General features: G+C 42.4%; 1 protein-coding gene across 6 annotated transcripts in view; it reads right to left on the bottom strand.

Moving 5' to 3' along the window:
* Positions 1-21,035, bottom strand: part of LOC149244398 (uncharacterized) — a 175,213-nt gene that overhangs the window by 152,601 nt on the left and 1,577 nt on the right. The gene's annotated exons all lie outside the window — the stretch shown is intronic.

Below are 21,035 nucleotides of genomic sequence, written 5' to 3'. Positions count from 1 at the left end.
CCTTTATTAACCTCTCTTGTTGAGCTTGGTGACACTTGTACACTCTAAATCCCATTTGGAAGGGCATGCCACTATGAAGTGTCCACTTTTGCCCCTGGTTAGCAAGTTTATTTACTCAATTGCACTAATGGATTGTTGTACTGGAAGGTGAGGAGACACATTGGATCTTATACAGGATTGCAGGTGGGTCTCCATTTGGACTTGGTCTCCCTATACGAGATCCAAGCCCTCCAGAGGGTCATAATGGCACTTGTAGGGTGAGCATTGAGAGCCATGGGCCTCCACCACAGCAGAGCATTGATTGCCATGCCATGGGCTTCTTCAACACTACACATTGCTTATTTGTGCCCAATCATACAAAGATGATGATGCACCTGGACCACGTTGCCCCATCAGCCACACATCTGCACTTGACACTTGGCAGTTGATCCAAGGCCCAAATGGGGTTTTGTCTCATCCGAAAAGACATGGGAGGGCTTGTGTCATCTTCTAGCACACATTGATGGAGCACCGACTTGATATTGAGCCATTGGAAACCCATGAGACCATTGATTGCGCCCCACAGCCACTTGGGAGCACCACAAGATGTTTTGCTTGAGAATCAAGGGGTGTTAATTTTTGTTAACAATGGTATGTTCTATGCTTAGCGCAATTACTTAAATGTTCCTTTGCAGCCCCATGACAATTTCCAATTTAGTTTTCCAATAGCAATCACATTAACCATAAATCACATTGACAGTAACTGTAGATAGAACATAAAATAAAATGCAAAAGACAAGCCAAAACAAGACGACACCAAATTTGGCGGATGCTAGGGAAAAACCCCAGGATGGGGAAAACCCTTTGATCAATTCTTCTTATTATTATATCAAATGTTTAGCAGGGAGAGAGGGTACAAAAAGTCAAAGTTGACTTGCCAAATCAAAGTCAAAACAACCCTAGCAAAATGTCCTTAAAGCAGCTTGGTCAAACCCAGTCAAACTCGGCCTTAACAGGTGGCCAAAGTTAGCTCAAAACAGTCCCAAAGTGTTGATTTGGGGTAGCATCAGATGTGCTCTAGCCACGAAAATTGGTGGAGAGGCTAAAGCACATGAGATCTCCAAGAGCCAGAAATGGTTTGGGCAGATTCTATACGATTTGGGAGATATTAAAATAATTAATATTTTTAATGGAATTCCTAAGTCTAAACTTGGGAAAAATAAAATATTAATGGGTATTAATATAAAACTGGGTTAGAATGGTACAAAAGTCATGGATCAAGCCAAATCTAATCTTAGCCATTGATTAGAGATTTAATCTCGGCCATTGATGGACCAACGAGAAAAGTATAAGGGGAGGCTTGAGGGCCAGTTAGAGAACACACTGAGAGAGATCAAGAACTCGATTTTTTTGGGGCAGGGTTCGCTGAGGAAATTGAGTGAAGTGATCTGAGTTGCAGCTGAGGGGCAGTGAATACATAGCAGAGAAGCAGAGTTAGTACTGGGAGGATCAATGCAGAAGCCGGGAGAGGTTGACGCAGAGCCAGCTAGAGGCCACGCAGAGGTAGCCAGGAGCTGCGCAGAGCCAATGAGGGCCAGCATGTGAGACACAGAGGCTCCAGAGGCTGATGCAGAGCCCCGAGAGGCTGACGCTGGGCCAGATAGGCTGACGCTGGGCCAGAGAGGCTGACGCAGGCCCTAGAGGCAGCGTTGGGAGATTTTCGTGGGACAGATTGGAGCTAGAGAGTTGGATAGGGTGATGCAGTCCCTATCAAGGTGACGTAGAGCAGCAGAAGTTGTATTGTTGTTGTGGGATCGTTCATCCGGTGATTTAGCCGGAATATCTGTCTCCGACTAAGAGGTACTACTGCCGAGGGCATTCTCTGTTGGGTGAGCCATTTCTGGCACCCAGGTTGTATTCTAAAAACTGCATAATAATAAAACCCTCTGAATAGTTGCACCAGTTTTCCCGCATTGGGTTTTTTCAGGAACATTAGTCCAAAAACAATGGTGTCACTTGTGTGCTTGTTTACTTTTCAGTTGATGATCTGTATGTGTTGATATTGTACTTGTATTTATTTTCAGTATTTACATGGTAAATAACTTGTTAAGTAATTGAACAAGTAGGAAGAAATAAATCAGATAGTACAAGAAGAATTTCTAACGGGTTAAACTTAGAAATTCCAACATGGTATCAGAGCATGGTTGCAGATCACAGGATAACTAAAGGCATCAACCGAGCAGAGCAACAGCAACAGAAACAGCTGTCCCGAGTGACAAAAGTTGTTCCTAGCAGAAAGCAGCAAGGAAGGGGTGACGCAAAGAACCTACGTCATCAGTTTGAGCCAAGAGGAGGATCGGCACTGAGGCAAAGAGGAGTAGACCTGACCTACGCAGTGCCCGGTCATCTTTCTTAGTCAGGAAGGATCGACGTTGTGGCCAGGAGGTGCGGATTGTACCAGTGCAGGGATTGCGCAAAGCGTAGAGGCTCTAACCTTCAGATTGTTGGGGCATAGAAGGTTGTGGGTAAGTTGTGGAGCAAAGCTGATGGGGTACTGTGGTCAGAACAGTACCTAACAAGGCAAGACCAAGGAGGAGGGAGTTGTTGCCGAGGATTTTTAGCCAAGAAATTTGGATCAGTGGTGCAGTGGCACAAACGATCGGAGTGGGGCATCTCGACATTGGCAGAGGGGTTTTCAGAAGGGAAATCGAGGCTCAGAGAAAGTCAAACCGAGAACTTCCAGACGGGAAGTTGAGAGACTCAGTAGGAGTCAAACAAAGTTCTTCCAGGAGGGAAGTAGAGAAACTCGAAAGAGTCGAAAGAGGAGCAGTGAAATGGCAATCAATGGGCTAAGAGATCAGGATAGACTGGACAGAGCTTCGAACTTCATAGTCTGGAAGGCCAGGATCTTGTCCATTCTAGACAGGTATCGCATTAAACACTTCACCTTGAAAACGATAGCGATCCCAGTTGACCCGACTGAAAATGAGAAGTACGAGGAGGCAATGCCCAGGGCTAACTGCATCATACTTGACAGGGTCAAGGATCATGTGGTACCACATATTGGCGAGAAGGGTACGGCAAATGAGATGTGGGATGTCCTGAAGAAGTTTTATCAGCATACTTCCGTGCAGAGGAAGATGCTTCTAGAAAATCAGCTGCGATCATACCAAATGCAAAGGGGAGAGCAAATAGATATCTTCCTCGGGCGATTGATAGAGATCCGGGACCAGTTGATTTCCATAGGGGCCACGCCGGATGAGGAGATGTTGGTGAGGGCTGCATTGAACGCAGTCTCAGAGGATTGGGAGGTATTTGTCCAGAGCTTATTGGGCAGGTCGAGCCTTCCAAATTGGGAGGAATTGTGGGCGACTCTTCGTCAAGAAGAGATCAGACGGCTGACCAAGGCGGGAAGCAGCAACAAGGGGGTCGGAATCAAGAAGGAGAAAAGGAGGATGTTGCCCTAGCATCTGCGGGAAAGCAGGAGAAACGGAAGAAGAAGGACCTCTCCAAGGTCAAGTGCTTCCACTGTGGGGAACTGGGTCACTATGCGAACCAGTGTCCAAGGAAGAAGAGAAGGGAGAGGCTTCTGAGACCAAGGCAGCGCCAGCGAAGGTGGAGAAAGAAGTGGAGACAGATGATGACTGTGCCATAAGTGCTCATGCGCCACTTGAGAGGAAGTGGGGAGACATCGAACTGTAGCAAGACAGACTACATGCGATGAGGGGCAAGATCCTCAAGGTACCCAACCTCTTGGATTATACCTGGCTACAGGAGCCCCAAAGAGAAGTAGCAGGACTGGCGGATGTCAGTAGAGACAGATGCGAATGGAGCGACAGAGAGTGCTACAGTGCAGGAATCCCAAGACAGTGTGAAGCAGCAATGCGAGAGGCATGGAGTTGTTGCAGTAGTGCAGAGGTCAGTAGAGGGAGCACTTGTCAGTGACAGAGGGAGCTTCAGCACCGGGAGAGTTTCTAGCCTGACAAAGATGTCAGAGTTGGGAGGATTAGTTACTTACTTCTCAGTAACTAAGTTGCAGTGCAGCGGTCAGCAGTGGCAGTGCTATGGGAAGCACGATGCAGTGCAGATGCAGCAGTGGCAGTGGCAAGGCCATGGGCATCAACACAGATGCAGAGGAAGTTTTCGTACAGATGCAGCAGCGGCAGGGCCATGGGCAGCAATACGGGATGCAGCAGTGCAAAGGATGTTGGGCGGAGAGGCCTAGCATCAGCACAGGGACCGATGTTAGATGATCAGGGTGATACTCAATGAGGAGTATTACTAGAGCACAGTCCTCGCTAAGAGGGAGTGTTGATTTGGGGTAGCATCGGATGTGCTCTAGCCACGAAAATTGGTGGAGAGGCTAAAGCACATGAGATCTACAAGACCCAGAAATGGTTTGGGCAAATTCTAACCGGTTCGGGAGATATTAAAATAATTAATATTTTTAATGGAGTTCCTAAGTCTAAACTTGGGAAAAATAAAATATTAATGGGTATTAATATAAAACTGGGTTAGAATGGTCCAAAAGTCATGGATCAAGCCAAATCTAATCTTAGCCGTTGATTAGAGATTTAATCTCGACCATTGATGGACCAACGAGAAAAGTATAAGAGGAGGCTTGAGGGCCAATTAGAGAACACACCGAGAGAGATCAAGAACTCGATTTTCTGGGGCAAGGTTTGCTGAGGAAATTGAGTGAAGTGATATGAGTTGCAGCTGAGGGGCAGTGAATACATAGCAGAGAGGCAAAGTTAGTACCGGGAGGATCAGCACAGAAGCCGGGATAGGTTGACGCAGAGCCAGCTAGAGGCCACGCAGAGGCAACCAGAGGCCACACAGAGGCAGCCAGGAGCTGCGCAAAGCCAAAGAGGGCCAGCATGTGAGACACAGAGGCTCCAGAGGCTGACGCAGAGCCCCGAGAGGCTAACGCTGGGCCAGATAGGCTGACGCTGGGCTAGAGAGGCTACTGTAGGCCCTAGAGGCAGCGCTGGGAGATTTTCGTGGGACAGATTGGAGCTTGAAAGTTGGATAAGGTGACACAGTCCCTATCAAGGTGACGTAGAGCAGCAGAAGTTGTATTGTTGCTGTGGGATCGTTCATTTGGTGATTTAGCCAGAATATCTGTCTCCCACTGAGAGGTACTACTGCCGAGGGCATTCTCTGTTGGGTAAGCCATTTCTGGCACCCAAGTTGTATTTTGAAAACTGCATAATAATAAACCCTCTAAATAGTTGCACCAATTTCCCCGCATTGGGTTTTTTCAGGGACATTAGTCCAAAAACAACGGTGTCACTTGTGTGCTTGTTTACTTTCAGTTGATGATCTGTATGTGTTGATACTGTAGTTGTATTTATTTTCAGTGTTTACATGGTAAATAACTTGTTAAGTAATTGAACAAGTAGGAAGAAATAAATCAAATAGTACAGGAAGAATTTCTAACGGGTTAAACTTAGAAATTCCAACACAAAGTCAGCGTTCAAACTTGGTCAAACTATGCCCTGACGTTTGTAGTCAACCTGCAATTTATCTCTGCAGTCAAAGTGCTCAGAACACCTCGGTTTCTGCACCAAATATTGTGGACTGCCCAAACAGAAAACTACCCAAAAAATCGAACTCAAAAAATTGTCTGGAAATTCAAAGTCAACGTTGGTCAAACTGCAGGAAAGACTAAAATTTTTGGCCCTATAATTATGTCTGAAATTCGTCCTCCTTGCCACACGTGTGAGGGAGAGAATATACCCAATAGTTGTACGAACCAATGAGAGAAGGAGAGAGAAGAATGTGTGAGTGATGATAATCCCAAATGAGGTGAGGGGTCACTTATATTTATACAAGTCGTTGAGGTTGAAGTGACATGTCTCTTGGGTTTCATGACCCTACATGATGATGTGGTCGACCTTGACAATTTACACGTGTGGGCATAAATTCAAAAACACATTTCTGCTTGTCCAAATTTGATAATCTTTATATCAATTTTGGTCCTCTTGAAAAGAGGAATTCAATGCAATCATCATCTCCATCAAATGAGTTGTCTAAAGTGGAATTTGGCCCTAGTTGCCAATTTTAACACTCCCTCTCAACTAGGGATAATTCCACCTGCCAACCCATCCATCATCATCGATCATTATGCCATCCCGTCGTCATGTACCATCTCTGTATCTCGTCTCAACTCTGCTAAACAATGATGTAATAATGAAGAAGAATTGATCGAGTCACAAGACCTTGCCACTCTCCACTGGCAAAAGTCAGTCCAAGGGTAGAACCCCAATCAGATTTGATCTTCAATGATCAAGTTGTTGAACACCATGCATCCTAGACATAGGAAGTACGGTTGTACACGTGCATCCATCTGTAGTGCTATGGTCCCTATCCACTTTTCCCAACTCATTGGCCAGATGATGTAGAATGTATGTTGGAGCATCCGCAGGAGAAGGTGAACCACTCATCCTGCTCATATGCCATAGGAGAAGGTGAACCACTCATCCTATGCATATATCATCAATCGTAGGGGAAGGTGAACCAATCACCCTACACATGTCAACCATCATGGGTTATCACAGGGGAAGGTGAACCACTCACCCTACACACATGTCAACCATCATGGGGTATCACAGGGGAAGGTGAACCACTCACCCTATACACAGCGTACCTACAGGGGAAGGTGAACCACTCACCCTATGGTCGCTCATAGCTCCAAGAAGTACCCCAAGCCCCCAGGAGCTCCCAGAGCTCAGTGTTCAACTCAAGTGGGACCCTCATGGGAGTGTCTTTTCATGACTCCAAGTCTCTCTCGGAAGGCTAAGAATTTGACCTTCCATAAGGGCTTCGTGAGGATGTCTACGACCTACTCATTACTCCTGATGTGTTGGAGCCTTATTAATCCCTGTTGTACCATATCCTGGATAAAGTGCTACCGGATATCAATGTGCTTGGAGCGCTCGTGGAACACAAGATTCTCTGAAAGGCGAATCCCACTTTGGTTGTCGCAAAAGATCACGATGGTATCTAGCACGTGCTCAAATAGCTCACTAAAGAGCTTCCTCAACCAAACAGCCTCACAACAGACCATACTAGTTGCAATGTATTCAGCCTCGGCGGTGCTTAGAGCAACTGATTTCTCCTTCCGGCTCATCCAAGAAATTAACGCAAACCCCAAAGAGAAGCAACATCCAGATGTGCATTTTCAATCCACCACATTGCCAGCTCAGTCAACATCAGTATATCCATGTAGCCTCAAATTCCCGTAGTGTATCTCTGTCCATAGTAGATTGTGCCATGGAGATATCTTAAGAGATGCTTAGCAGTAATCCAATGTACGTGATGAAGCTTGACCATAAATTGACTCAACGTATTCACAGCGAAGCATATGTCCGGACGAGAGTTTACCAAGAACATCAGGGCCCCCACAAGTTGTTTATATTCAGAAGGGTTCGCCAATTCGGGCCCAATAGCACTTCCACATAGATTTTTGAAGTTGACACAAACCTGCAATCCACCATCCCACATCTCTCGAGTAGCTTCACAATGTATTTTCCTTGAGAAAGAAAAATCTCACTTGGCTTTTGCTAGACCTCCAGGCCTAGGAAGTAGTGCATCAGACCTAGGTCCCTCATCTTGAACTCGAAAGTCAACTCCCTCTTGCATTGATAAATGAGAGGGTTTGCACGTGTCAAAAAGAGATCATCTACATAAAGGACCAAAATGAGAGGCATGTCCTTTTCAACTTTGAAGTATAGGTTAGGATCAGCATCGCTCCTTGTAAATCCCAGCTTCATAAGATAGTTATCAATCCTCTCATACCAAGCCCTAGGGGCTTGCTTCAACCCATAGAGGACTTTCTTCAACCTGCATACATGTGTCCTTCGATCTTGTACTTCGAACCCCTGAGATTGTTCCAAGTAGACTTCCTCCTTAAGTGAGCCATGTAAGAAAGCAATCTTAACGTCCATTTGATGTAGGCTCCATCCTTGAGTGGCAGTGAGAGCAATAATAGATCGGATAGTGGTATATCAGGCAACCAGTGCAAATATCTCGCCATAGTCCACTCCTTCATTTTGAGAGAAGCCTCGAGCAACGAACCTGACCATATATTTTTCAACACTCCCATCAGCTCCATGTTTAATTTTATATAACCATTTTGAGGTAACTACAGACTTGTCCTTGGGTCTAGGCATAACTTCCCAGACATCATTCTTCATGATAGATTCATATTCCTCATTCATCGCATCCTTCCAAAATTAGTGCTTTACAACTTCTTCGAACATATATGGCTCAATTTGAACAATAGTACTCATAACAGCTAAGTACCCTTGATACCTATTCGGTTTCTTACTTTGCGAAATGTCCCTCTTGGAACAGTTTGTTTTTCAGCATCTTCGAGAGTATCTTTGAGCCACAAAGGTCTTTTCCTTGAGGTAGAGGGATCACTAGGAGGTGGATCAATGGAATCCATCAGGCCTTCAACATCACGCATAGACTCATCTATTGGAGGTTCATCCTGGTTTTTTGTTTGCAACATCATAATTGTTCTTCCTTGGGATAGGGAGATCTCTAGCTTTCCCAAGGGCAGTATCTTCATCGAAGGTGACATCATGGCTTACTTCCACATCTCTTTGACCAGGCACATACATCCTATATGCCTTTGAATTTTCACTGTAGGCAACAATACCTTTCTTCCCAAATGCTTCCAACTTGTTTTTTTTCTCTTTTGGCACATGAAAATACACGAGACAACCAAATATTCTGAAATGAGAAACATTGGGTTTCTTACCAATGAAAATCTCCTCGGGTGTTTTGAAATCCACTGCCTGATGTATGCTCCTATTTTGAACATACACAGCAGTGTTGGCAGCGTCTTCCCATAAGAACTTCGATAGGCCTTGATCATGGAGCATGGCACGGGTGGCTTCCATGATTGTTCGATTCTTCTTTTCAGCAACTCCATTTTGCTCAGGAGTGTATGGAACAGTTGTCTCCCTCTTAATGTCATCCTCTCAGCAAAAGTCATTGAATTCATTTGATTCATATTCGGTTCCATTGTTGGAACTCAATATCTTGATTTTCTTCCCTATTTAATTTTCCACCAATGCTTTGAAAGAATGAAACCATTTGAATACTTCATCCTTCTTCTTCAAGAAATAGATCTATGTTTTGCGTGAGAATTCATCCATAAAGATTGCATAGTATAAGTATCCTCCCAATGATGTTACAGCCAATATATCAGATAGGCCAAAATGGACCAATTGAAGAATATCATCAGTATGGCTTTCACTAGAAGGGAGTGGTCCCCTTGTAAGTTTCCCAGTTGCACATCCTTGATAAACACCTTCATGATTCATGTTAAACTCGAGCATACCTGTGACCATCTTCCTTACCTCAGGTAAGGCTTTGAAATGTAAGTGGGCGAACCTCTGGTGCCATAGCTCAAATTGAAGAGAAGTATCGCTAGCCAAAGCTCCCAAAGGACTTCCTCCAACTTGATAGAGACCATCAACCCTAAATCCAAGTGTGAATGCATCTAGCTAATAATTCATCGAAACTAGGAATCTTGTCATTTTTTAGAATGGTGGTGTTAAACACATCTCATGCTCTTGAAAGACCTCCAAGTGCAATGAGAGTGAGCTCCCTGACAACAATAACTTCTCCAATAGATAGTAAATCATTTTTTATTTGAGTTATTTTCATAAAGTAGGATTGGATAGACTCCCCTTTATCCTCTTGATGTCCTTCAACTTGTTCTTGAGAAAGAGGATTTGAATTGCATTATTTACTTTGAACATCCCAACCAGCTTATCATACATCTTCTTAGTGTTAGTTTTTGTAGCATCGGATCTATTCTAGCCACGAAGTTTGGTGGAAAGGCTAGAATATAAGAGATCTCCAAAACCCAGAAATCATTTCTAGAAATTCCACCTAGAAGTGACTTAATTAGATTATTAACCGTTTTTTTTAATATTTCTTAAGTCTAAACTTATGAAATATGGTTAATTAATCAGTATTAATTGAGATAAGGTAAGAATCATCTAGAAACACACACGGATCGATCCAGAGGTGATCCTAGCCATTGAAAGTAGGATTGGATAGACTCCCCTTTATCCTCTTGATGTCCTTCAACTTGTTCTTGAGAAAGAGGATTTGATTTGCATTATTTACTTTGAACATCCCAACCAGCTTATCATACATCTTCTTAGTGTTAGTTTTTGTAGCATCGGATCTATTCTAGCCACGAAGGTGGAAAGGCTAGAATATAAGAGATCTCCAAAACCCAGAAATCATTTCTAGAAATTCCACCTAGAAGTGACTCAATTAGATTATTAACCGTTTTTTTTAATATTTCCTAAGTCTAAACTTATGAAATATGGTTAATTAATCAGTATTAATTGAGATAAGGTAAGAATCATCTAGAAACACACACGGATCGATCCAGAGGTGATCCTAGCCATTGATTAAGTTCTAATCTTGGTTGCTGGCGCTCCAACAGTGAATTATAAGAAGATATCGTTGTGGTGATGGAGAAAAAACCAATGCAGATACTGAGTTGCCCATGCAATTTGATTTTCTCAAAGGCAGAGATTCAATAGGGAAGATAGAGCCAGAGGGTGAGTAGCAGGTGGCAGAGGGAGTAGCAGCATTCCAGGAGGAAGTATTCCAGTCCTGGGAAGAGGCAGTGAGAGGAAGGCCAAATTCCCAAGAGGTTCTGTGCAAGTACTGCGCAGAGGGTGACGCAGAAGGCTCAGGGTGTGGCTAGGGAGGAAGTTTTGGTGGTAGAGATTCGTTGTAGAGTGAGAGAAAATTCTAACAATAATTTTTCCAGTATTTTCCTCAAATTAGATTGCCAGTGGAGCATCTAAATCATTGTACTCAGAATTGTTGCTGAAGAATAATAATAAAACCCTCATCTGTTGCACCGGTTTTCCCACATTAGGTTTTTCCGAGGACAATTGTCCAAAAATAATTGTGTCAAAATTCTTATGTGCTAGAATTTCTCAGTTTCCAAAATTTTCCGCAATATTTTATGGTGAAAATTGCAGTTGTGATTTTATTCATTGTTTGTCGTAGCAAATAAACTGCACAATTTAATTTACAGTCAAGAGAATAATTTCCAGTTGCTACAATAGATGAAATTTTCACATGGTATCACAACATAAGTGATCAGCCAGAAGCTCAGAAGCGAAAAGAAAAGAATTTCACTGCTCAAGAGGAGCAGCAAGCCAAAAAAATTTAGGCAGCGCAATTCATTGCCAAGCAGGCCGATTTGCTTGAAGAAGTTCGATTTTTCAGTGCAGGAGGCAGAAAAAGTTTGAATTTCCCAGGTCAGTGATTCCATCAGGCAGAGGGAATCACTGCAGCTCAAATTTTCGTTAAGCAAATTCCTAGTTGGACGCGGAGGTTTTTGTTACAGGTTGCAAAAGCAGATTCAGCGTCGAGAGGGGAATAGCACACAGTTTGGCCATGGAACAGTTTGATATTCAAGGAGCTTCAGAGTTATCTTCCAGATTGGAGGATGAATTTGCTTGCTTATCACAAGGTGTCTAGTATATAGACAGTGGAGCATCAACTCATATGAGAGGGGTTAGAGAATATTTCTCTAGCTACCAGGAGGAGCAGATGGACTTCCATATTACGATGGGAAACAAAACTAACTATACTCCAGTAGGGAGAGGTACCATCGAATTTCAGAGGGAGTCAAGAGCAAGCACCAACACTACAAATGTACTGCATGTGCCAAGATTGGGTATGACCTGATTTCAGTATCCCAGCTGCAAGATATAGGATATGATATCCACTTCGTAGGGAAGAGGGTGTTTATTAAACACTCAAGCTGGAAGAAGGGAAGACAGATTGGAGTCTGGACTCTGAAGCAACAGATTGTCCAAGTTGTAGCTCGACTCTCCAATGGCACTGATAGGCAGTGACAATAGCAATGGGAAGGATCTGAATGAGTTATGGCATAGGAGAATGGGACATCTACACCATGGAGCACTAAAGATGCTCAAGGAAATAGTTACAGGGGTTCTAGAACTTGGCATGGAACATGATGATGTGTGCAGAGGATGCATACTTGGGAAGTATGCTAAGGCAGCATTCCCAAGAAGTGACAGCAGAGCAGATGGCATGTTAGGACTTATACATTCAGATATTTGTGGCCCGATGTCCACTAGAGCTCTCAGTGGTGTCGAATACTTCGTCACCTTTATTGATGACCATTCCAGGAAAACCTGGATCTACTTCTTGAAGACCAAAGATGAGGTCTTCGGTCGCTTTAAAGAGTTTAAGGCTCTTGTGGAGAATGCAACAGGGAAGAAGATCAAGGTGCTTCGCTTAGATAATGGTGGAGAATATATTGATAAGAACTTCACATATTTTTGTGCAAAGGAAGGCATCAAAAGAGAATGGAAAACCACGAATAATCCAGAGCAGAATGGGGTAGCGAAGCGGAAAAACAGAACCATAGTTGGGATTGCAAAGGCTATGTTATATGAACAGGATTTGCCCAGGTTTCTATGGGCAGAGGCATGTAACACGACAATGTATATTTAGAACAGGACTCCTCATAGAGCTTTGGGGAAGAAAACGCCAAAAGGGTCTTCACAGGGAAGAAGCCAGAAGTTAGTCACTTCAGGATCTTTGGCAGCGTTGCTTATTGCCACATGCCAGATGAAAAGCGTACCAAATTGGATCAAACTGCAGAGAAGGGGTTTCTCGTTGGGTATAGTGAAACCTCAAAGGCATACAAGATCTACATTCCTAGCAGTAGGAAGATTGTGGTGAGACAAGACGTGAAGTTCATGGAGGACCGAGCTTTCAAGAGATCTCATGAGATGCCTGCAGGTGATCAAAATCAGTCAGCAAAAGCTCCTTTGGTCCAACTGCAAGGGCAGCCTGCGGGACTGGCAAGAGGACAGTCACAAGGATCGAGTACAGTGACTAGTACCAGTATTTCCTCAGGTGCAGGAGATCTGAGGAATTCTCAAAAGACGGACCAGTAGAGGTAGGATGAGGAGGAGCTAGTTGAACCTCCCACCACTAGTGGTCGAGCCAACAGAGAGGTTCGTCAAACATTGAGAGATGTAGAGTAGTTTACTGGAACTCCTCAGACAAACAAAAGACAGCGCAGACAACCTGACAGGTACCAAGCATTGGTGGCTCAGGTTGCAGAACCTTCCAGCTTTCAGAAGGCTGCACAACATCAACTGTGGGTAGACACCGTGGTAGAAGAGCATAGCTCTATCATGATGAATGATGTTTGGTAGGTGGTGCCAAGGCCTGAAGACAGGTCAGTTATAGGTTCTAGATGGATTTACAAGATCAAGTATGCTGCAGACGGCAGTGTGGAAAAGTACAAGGCTAAGTTCGTGTCAAAGGGGTATGCACAGAAAGAAGGGATAGATTATGAAGAGACCTTCGCCCCAGTTGCCAGATACACCTCTATCCGGTCAATTATATCCCTAGCAGCTCAGATGGGATGGCAGATTCACCAGATGGACATCAAGACAGCTTTCTTGAACAGGGTGATAGAGGAAGAGGTATATACTATACATAGAACAGCGAAAGGACTTCGAGACTCATGAGAGGCGTACTCATGTGTGCTAACTGAAGAAAGCTCTATATGGACTCAAGCAGGCTCCCAGGGCATGGTATGGTTGGATTGACAGCTACTTGCAGCAGATGGGATTTGTCAAGAGTGATGCAGATCCCAACCTTTACTATTTGATGGTAGAGGGTGAGCCACTCATCCTAGTTTTGTATGTGGATGATCTTTTTCTGACAGGATCATCAGGGCTCATAGAGGATTGCAAGAGGAACCTAGCAGCAGAGTTTGATATGAAGGACTTGGGGTTGATGCACTATTTCCTAGGATTGGAAGTGTGGCAGAAGGATGGGGAGATCTTCCTTTGGCAAGGAAGATACGCTACAGAAATTATGAAGAGGTTCCATATGCAAGATTGTAAACCCGTGTCTACGCCCATGATCACCAACTAGAAGAAGATAGATGCATCAGATGACAAGGATGTCGACCCCACCTTGTATAGACAGCTTATTGGGTCTCTCATGTATTTGGTCAACACTAGGCCAAATATTTGCTTTGCAGTCAATACTCTCAGTCAGTTCATGGTAGAGCTGAAGAGGGTACATTGGGCAACAGCGAGGCATATTCTGAGGTATGTGTTAACATAATCAAGTATGGGTTGAGATATACCCGAGGGGATGACGTCAGATTATGTGGGTTCACAGATGCAGATTGGGCAGGCAGTTCAGTAGACAGGAAAAGTACCTTCGGGTATTGCTTCAGCGTTGGATCAAGGATGGTTTCGTGGTGCAGCAGGAAGCAGAAGTCGATAGCTCTGAGCTCTACAGAAGTAGAGTACATGGCAGCAAGCACAACTATGTGTGAAGCTATATGGCTTCGAAAGTTGCTAGTAAGCTTGTTCAGGCAGAGGATGGAGGCGACCAAAGTCTACTGTGATAATCAGAGTTGCATCAAGCTCTCTGAGAATCCAGTGTTTCATGACAGGTTGAAACACATAGATATTCGATGTCATTTCATCAGAGATTGTGTACAGTGTGGGGCAGTCTAGCTACAATATGTTCCCACAGAAGAGCAGGTTGCAGACATACTCACAAAAGCTCTAGGGAGAGCTAAGTTCGTTTATTTCAAAGAACATATGGGTATGGTGGAGAACTCATTCCAGTAGCAAGGACAGATTTTCAGTTGCAGATGTTGCAGTTGCAGCAACAACAGATGAGAGGGAGTTGCAGTGCAGATGCAGTGTTGGCAGCAGTATGGCAAGGTCAGTAGCGGCTCAGATGCAGCATCAGACTTGCGCAGTGGTTGATGGATGGTGACGGAAGGAATAGCGCAGTGACTAAGGGAACAGCGCAGTGACTAAGGAAACAACGTAATGACTGAGGAGGCAACACTGTGATTGAAGGAGCAACGCAATCATTTCCAACAAAGTTTCTTGTTAGACATCAACAGCGTGATAGAGGTGCTACAAAGACAGAGTGTTGTGGAAGGGTGTGCAGCACGAGAACACATTGCTTGCTAAGAGGGAATGTTAGTTTTTGTAGCATCAAATGTGTTCTAGCTACGAAATTTGGTGGAAAGGCTAGAATACATCTCCAAACCCCAGAAATCATTTCTAGAAATTCCACTTAGAAGTGTCTCAATTAGATTATTAACCGATGTTTTAAATATTTCCTAAGTCCAAACTTTAGATTATTAACCGATGTTTTAAATATTTCCTAAGTCCAAACTTAAGGAATATGGTTAATTAATCAGTATTAATTGAGATAAGGTAGAATCATCTAGAAACACACACGGATCGATCCAGAGATGATCCTAGCCATTGATTAAGTTTTAATCTTTGTCATTGGTGCTCCAATAGTGGACTATAAGAAGAGATCGATGTGGTGATGGAGAATACACCAGTGCAGATACACAGTTGCCCAGGTAGATCGATTTTCTCATAGGCAGAGATACAATAGGGAAGATAGAGCCAAAGGGTGAGGAGCAGTTGGCAGAGGGAGTAGCAACATTCCAGGAAGAAGTATTCCAGTCCTGGGAAGAGATAGTGAGAGGAAAGTTGAATTCCCAAGAGGTTTTGCGACTACACAGAGGGGGACGCAAAAGGCTCAACACGTGGCTAGGGAGGCAGTTTGGGTGGTAGAAATTAGTTGTGGGGTGAGAGAAAATTCTCACAATAACTTTGCCAGTATTTTCCTCATATTAGATTGCCAGTAGAGCATCTAAAACATTGTACTCAAAATTGCTGCTGAAGAATAATAATAAAACCCTCATCTACTGCATCGATTTTCCCACATTGGGTTTTTCCGGAGACAATTGTCCAAAAATCACTGTGTCAAAATTCTTATGTGCTAGAATTTCTCAGTTTCCAATATTTTCCGCAGTATTTTTATGGTGAAAATTGCAGTTGTGATTTTATTCATTGTTTGTCGTAGCAAATTAACAGCACAATTTAATTTACAGTTAGAATAATAATTTCGAGTAGCTGCAATAGATGAAATTTTCACACTTAGATGTTCCCAAATCAGAAATATAGGCAACCAAGTGCTTTTGAATGGAGTCTATGATAATTCTCTTAGCTTTGACCTCACCTTTCCTATACTTCGTCTTAACAACAACAAGTGCGTTTGAAGGAGGCTCCACCACTCTTCCCTTCACATAGTCTATGGCATCATGCTCGTCCAAAGTCAAGTCCAAAGTCATCTTCCATGCATGATAGTCAAATTTTTCCTTGAGCTTATCCTCATATTTGAAGTAAGATGTAGGAGCCATTGAGGCTAGTCCAATAATCTTGTCTAACAGATCTCCCTAAGTGATTGTTTTCTCTCTCTTGCTTGGGCTTTGTCTTCACATGTGCTCTGATACCATGTTAATTTTAGTTTACAATGGTATGTTCTATGCTTAACACAATTACATTAATGATCCCTTAGCAACCCAATAACAATTTCCAATTTAGTTTTCCAATATCAATCACATAATCCATAAATCTCATTGACAGTGACTGTAGATAGAACATAAAATAAAATGCAAAAGACAAGCCAAGACAAGAGGACACCAGATTTGGCGAATGCCAGGGAAAAACCCCAAGATGGGGAAAACCCCTAGATCAATTCTTCTTATTATTATATCAAATGTTCAACAGAGAGAGGGTACAAAAAGTCAACTTGACTTGCCAAATCAAAGTCAAAAAAGCCCTTTCAAATCTGCAGTCAAATTTAGCCCTAATCAGAAAGTCAACGCTAGTCAAAGTAGCATCAAAATGTCCTTAAAGCAGCTTGGTCATACCCAGTCAAACTCGGCCTAAACAGGAGGTCAAAGTCAGCCCAAAACAATCCCAAAGCCAGGGGTCAAACTGTGTCCTAAAGTCTGCGGTCAACCTGCAATTTATCTCTGAAGTCAAAGTGCTCATAATACCTTAGTTTCTGTGTCAAAGAGTGTAGCCTGCCCAAACAAAAAACTGCCCAAAAAATCGAACTCAAAAATTGCTTGGAAAGTCAAAGTCAACACTGGTCAAACTGCAGGAAAGACTAAAATTTTTGGCCCTATAATTCTGTCTAAAATTCGTCCTCCTTGCCACATGTGTGAGAGAAAGAATATGCCCAATAGTTGTACGAACCAATGAGAGAAGGAGAGAGAAGAATGTGTGAGTGATGATGATGCCAAATGAGGTGAGAGGTCACTTATATTTATACAAGTCATTGAGGGTGAAGTGACATGTCTCTTGGGCTTCATGAGCCTACATGATGATGTGGCCAACCTTGACAATTTACACGTGTGGGCATAAATTCAAAAACACATTTCTGCTTGTCCAAATTTGATGATCTTTAGATCAATTTTGGTCCTCTCGAAAAGAGGAATTCAATGCAATCATCATCTCCATCAAATGAGTTGTCTAAAGTGGAATTTGGCCCTAGTTGCCAATTTTAACAAGTTGCCACCCCTTGATCATCATTTAGCAGCCCTCCTCTTCATCATGGCACATTGAGGATTCATCTTGGCCTTCCAACAGCCCTTTGCACCATTATTTTATCATTTTGGCCTCATTAGGAAGGCTTATTTTATACTTTTGAGCTATTTGGTGGGCTTGTCACCAATGGATTGTTACTTTGCACATTAAAACATTTTTAACAGCTTAATTAGGCTAATTAGACCATTCGAACTTGTGAGAGGTGTTGAAATACGTAACTAGGTTCGGTCTTCATAATGTCTCTTGTAATATTGATTTTATGTATTTGATGTAAAGAGAAAAGAAAATTTTATTATTGTTATTTTATAGCACATGTTTCATGCTCAAGGTCAATTTATTTCTTGGACAAAGCACCCACTGTGTGCTCCTAGGGTTTGTCATAGAGTCAAAGAGTCAAAAGAGTCATTGTAATATGTAATACAACCCTATTGGGCATCTTGTATCAAGACAAAAGAGTTTATTGTGAGTCAAAAGTGTCAAAATTCTCCCTCCAAGACCAAGTCGGCCTACAAGAGAAGAAGTAGGCCTATAGAAGACAAGTCACCCTCATTAGGGATGTTCGAGCTTCATGAAAGTGTGTATATATACAATGGCATTCGACCTCATTTGAAGATCATCCAAGAAGTTCGTTCACAAGAACAAGAAAGAGACCTAAAAGGGACAAGTGAGTAAGAGGATAACTAAAGGAAGAAAGATCGAAGTTTTTGAAGATTGTTTTTGGGCTACATCCTCTCACACGTGCGAAGAAATTAGGGCGTCATTTTGTTGCAGCAAAGTCCGAATTGCAATTATATAAAGGAGTTCAAGTTTGATGTCAAAGAGATCAAGCTTGAAAGTCGAATTTCTAAGGAGAAAGGAGCACTCTAAGCGAAGGAAGAAGACTACTTTTGTCATCTTTCCACCCACACGTGCAAATTAGGGTTTCTGCAATAAGGCTGAAAATCAAAGTCAAGAAGTTGCAAGTCCAAACTTGAGATCAGAAGTGAAGTTGCAACAATTTTGAGGTAGTTTGAATTGGGTTAATTTTGTAGCTCATCTAAAAGAAGGTTGACTTGGTCTTGGAGGGGTCTTGCAATTCGTCATTTGAAGATTCTATAAGAAGAGAAGAATTACTTGTGGGTTTTCCTCTCTAGGAGAGGTTTTGGCCCTGGCTAGCAGCCTATATCCTATGTCCATTTGTGTTATTGATCTTCATAGTTTGGTAGTTGTTTGATGATAAAAACACTATAATAATCAAGAGAAGAAGAAGCTAATTATAAATGCTACAAGTTGAAGTAAAGAACATCACAAGCAGTTATCAAAGTGAAGATAAATCACCCTAAACTAGCTACCATAGATTTCTCAACAAGAGGCTCATATAAATTGAAGAGACCTCATTTGTAGTTCCTCATCATCATTTGGATTGGATTCTCTCGTAAAAGAATTCGGACCTACAATTGATGGACGAAATTGGATGTTATTGATGCATTTTGATGTTTAGGATTTTCGCTATCTTGTCTTGGAGCTTCTATTTGCAAGTTTGATGGATAAATATATTCGCTTTATCTTGTAAGTGTTATTTGATGTTACTTCTTTACATTGTTGCATGTCTAATGTATGGAATATCTTGCCATAATCTTGTATGTGCCCTAATTTGATGTGAATTCATGAAACACTGAGATTATAAAAGTATTGCATGCATTACTCATTAGATATTGTGAATGAATGTTCTTAGAGGCTCGTTTTGCACCTTGCATCCTCGAATCTCCATCATTCCTTGTCAAGCAAAGTATAAAAACTTATTGTAGCCGAGTTGTTGCCTCCTTAGGGTTAGCGAAAGTTGCATAAATCTCCTTGATAGAGCGAAATCTTTAAGTCAAATGGAATCTTGACTCCATTTCTCCCAATTGATAGGGCACTGGTCCTAATCCTAAGTGATCAACCTAAAGCCATTTCCTTTTTCACCTTTTTTCCATTTTCTGCCCTAACCCTAGAAGGTCAACTAGGGCCTAGTGCGAATTGCTTTAGGAGGGGTCTTTTTGAGAGCGAATTGGTAGGGTATTGTGTTATAGTGTCCTCTATTGACCCTCCAAATTTTAAGCTATTCTCGTGGCTAGTTTGAGAGAAATCTCAAGCCCTAGCTCCAATATTGATTCTACCTTTAAACTTCTCTGGTTAGTGGCGTTCCAAAGGTCATTTGCTCTTGAAAAATCAAAGGAAGTTAACCATTCATTGACCTTTCTCATCCTTACTCGACCTAGTGATCACATTGAAAATCATCCTCTACAAACTCCAGGCCTTGCTTGGATTTTCCCTAGGTCTCTCCAGTGGTATCAAATCCTTATATGGTGATCATCTTACAAAGAGAGATCTAGCCTCCTTGGGAAGCCTTTGGTCTAGGAGTATCCCTTGTAATTAGATAACGTTTCCTCCTAGGTCTAGGTCTCCTTACAAGCCTTTCTTGGAGAGCCATTAGCTTCCCTTTGAAGCAATTGAGCCATTATTTGAGTCTCTCCTTTGAATGGGCTTCGGAAATCACATCATAATTTGCCATTGATTCTATCATTTGAGTGATTTCCCTTATACTAGGACTCCTCCCATCGGTGAAAGTCCGTAAAGAGCATGGGACACTGATTGAGGTGACAGCATTGTTGTCATTTGGTCTAGTAGTTGTCCCTTAGGTACCCCTCCTAGATTGAGTGGTAACAGGATTCATATAGATGCACATGAATGAATATGTTTCTCTTTAAAATTTGAATATTTTATGTGGTTTTGGTCGACCAGATTTTTGGTCTGGTTTTTTTATTGGTTCCAGCCAGTTCCCAGTTCAGAGGGTTTTTTGGTTCGACCACCAGTTCAGTTCCAATAACATTTTCTCTTCCTTAAATGTCGACTACCAATGAGGGCAGAACTGCTATAGAAGAATTGACAGGGGGTAAAGGTAAATGGGAGGAGGAGACTGTGCACAAAGCCCTATCTCATTGGCTAGAAGATGCAGGCAGCAGAAGTACAATAGAATCACCATTCACTGCCTTGTTTTGTAATAATGGCAGTTGATCTTACTCAAAATGAAGCAATTCCAAGATGCTGTTACAGATACTCTCCGTATATATTACAAAATTAAAGGAGCCTATGAGATCTTTGAAAAAACAAAAAAGAGGCAAAGAAGAGGACAGTAGGGAATATGCCAAATATTCCAATGGAGCATAATGGTGCTTCAAACAGTAAGCCCAGCATGTAGAGCTGGTGGAATTCTCATCAAAAGTGATAACCATAAAATCCTGTTCGAGTGCAGTCTTGGATAAGGATCGAAAAATTTTGCTGAAACAAAAGCTGTAGCCATCCTAATAGTAATGAACATAGCCAAGGAAGAAGGCATCAATGAGATTAACATTTATGGTGATTCCAAGCTGGTGGTGCACTGGTTAAATGACTACAGATCCCAAAGAAACCCAGGTCTTCATAGTAGCCTACAACCAGCAGAAGACTTAAAAATCAGTTTTGAATTAATACATTTTCATCATATCTATCGAAAGCATAACCAAGAAGCAGACAAATTGTACAAACAGGCCTGCATCA

The sequence above is a fragment of the Pinus tabuliformis genome, chromosome 8, assembly GCF_031772625.1.
Source record: "Pinus tabuliformis cultivar Carrire ecotype Pingquan chromosome 8, CPIR1, whole genome shotgun sequence".
NCBI classification, from domain to species: domain Eukaryota; kingdom Viridiplantae; phylum Streptophyta; class Pinopsida; order Pinales; family Pinaceae; genus Pinus; species Pinus tabuliformis.
The sequence above is the reverse complement of the archived record's forward strand: the minus strand, read 5'-3'. Positions and strand labels throughout refer to the sequence as shown.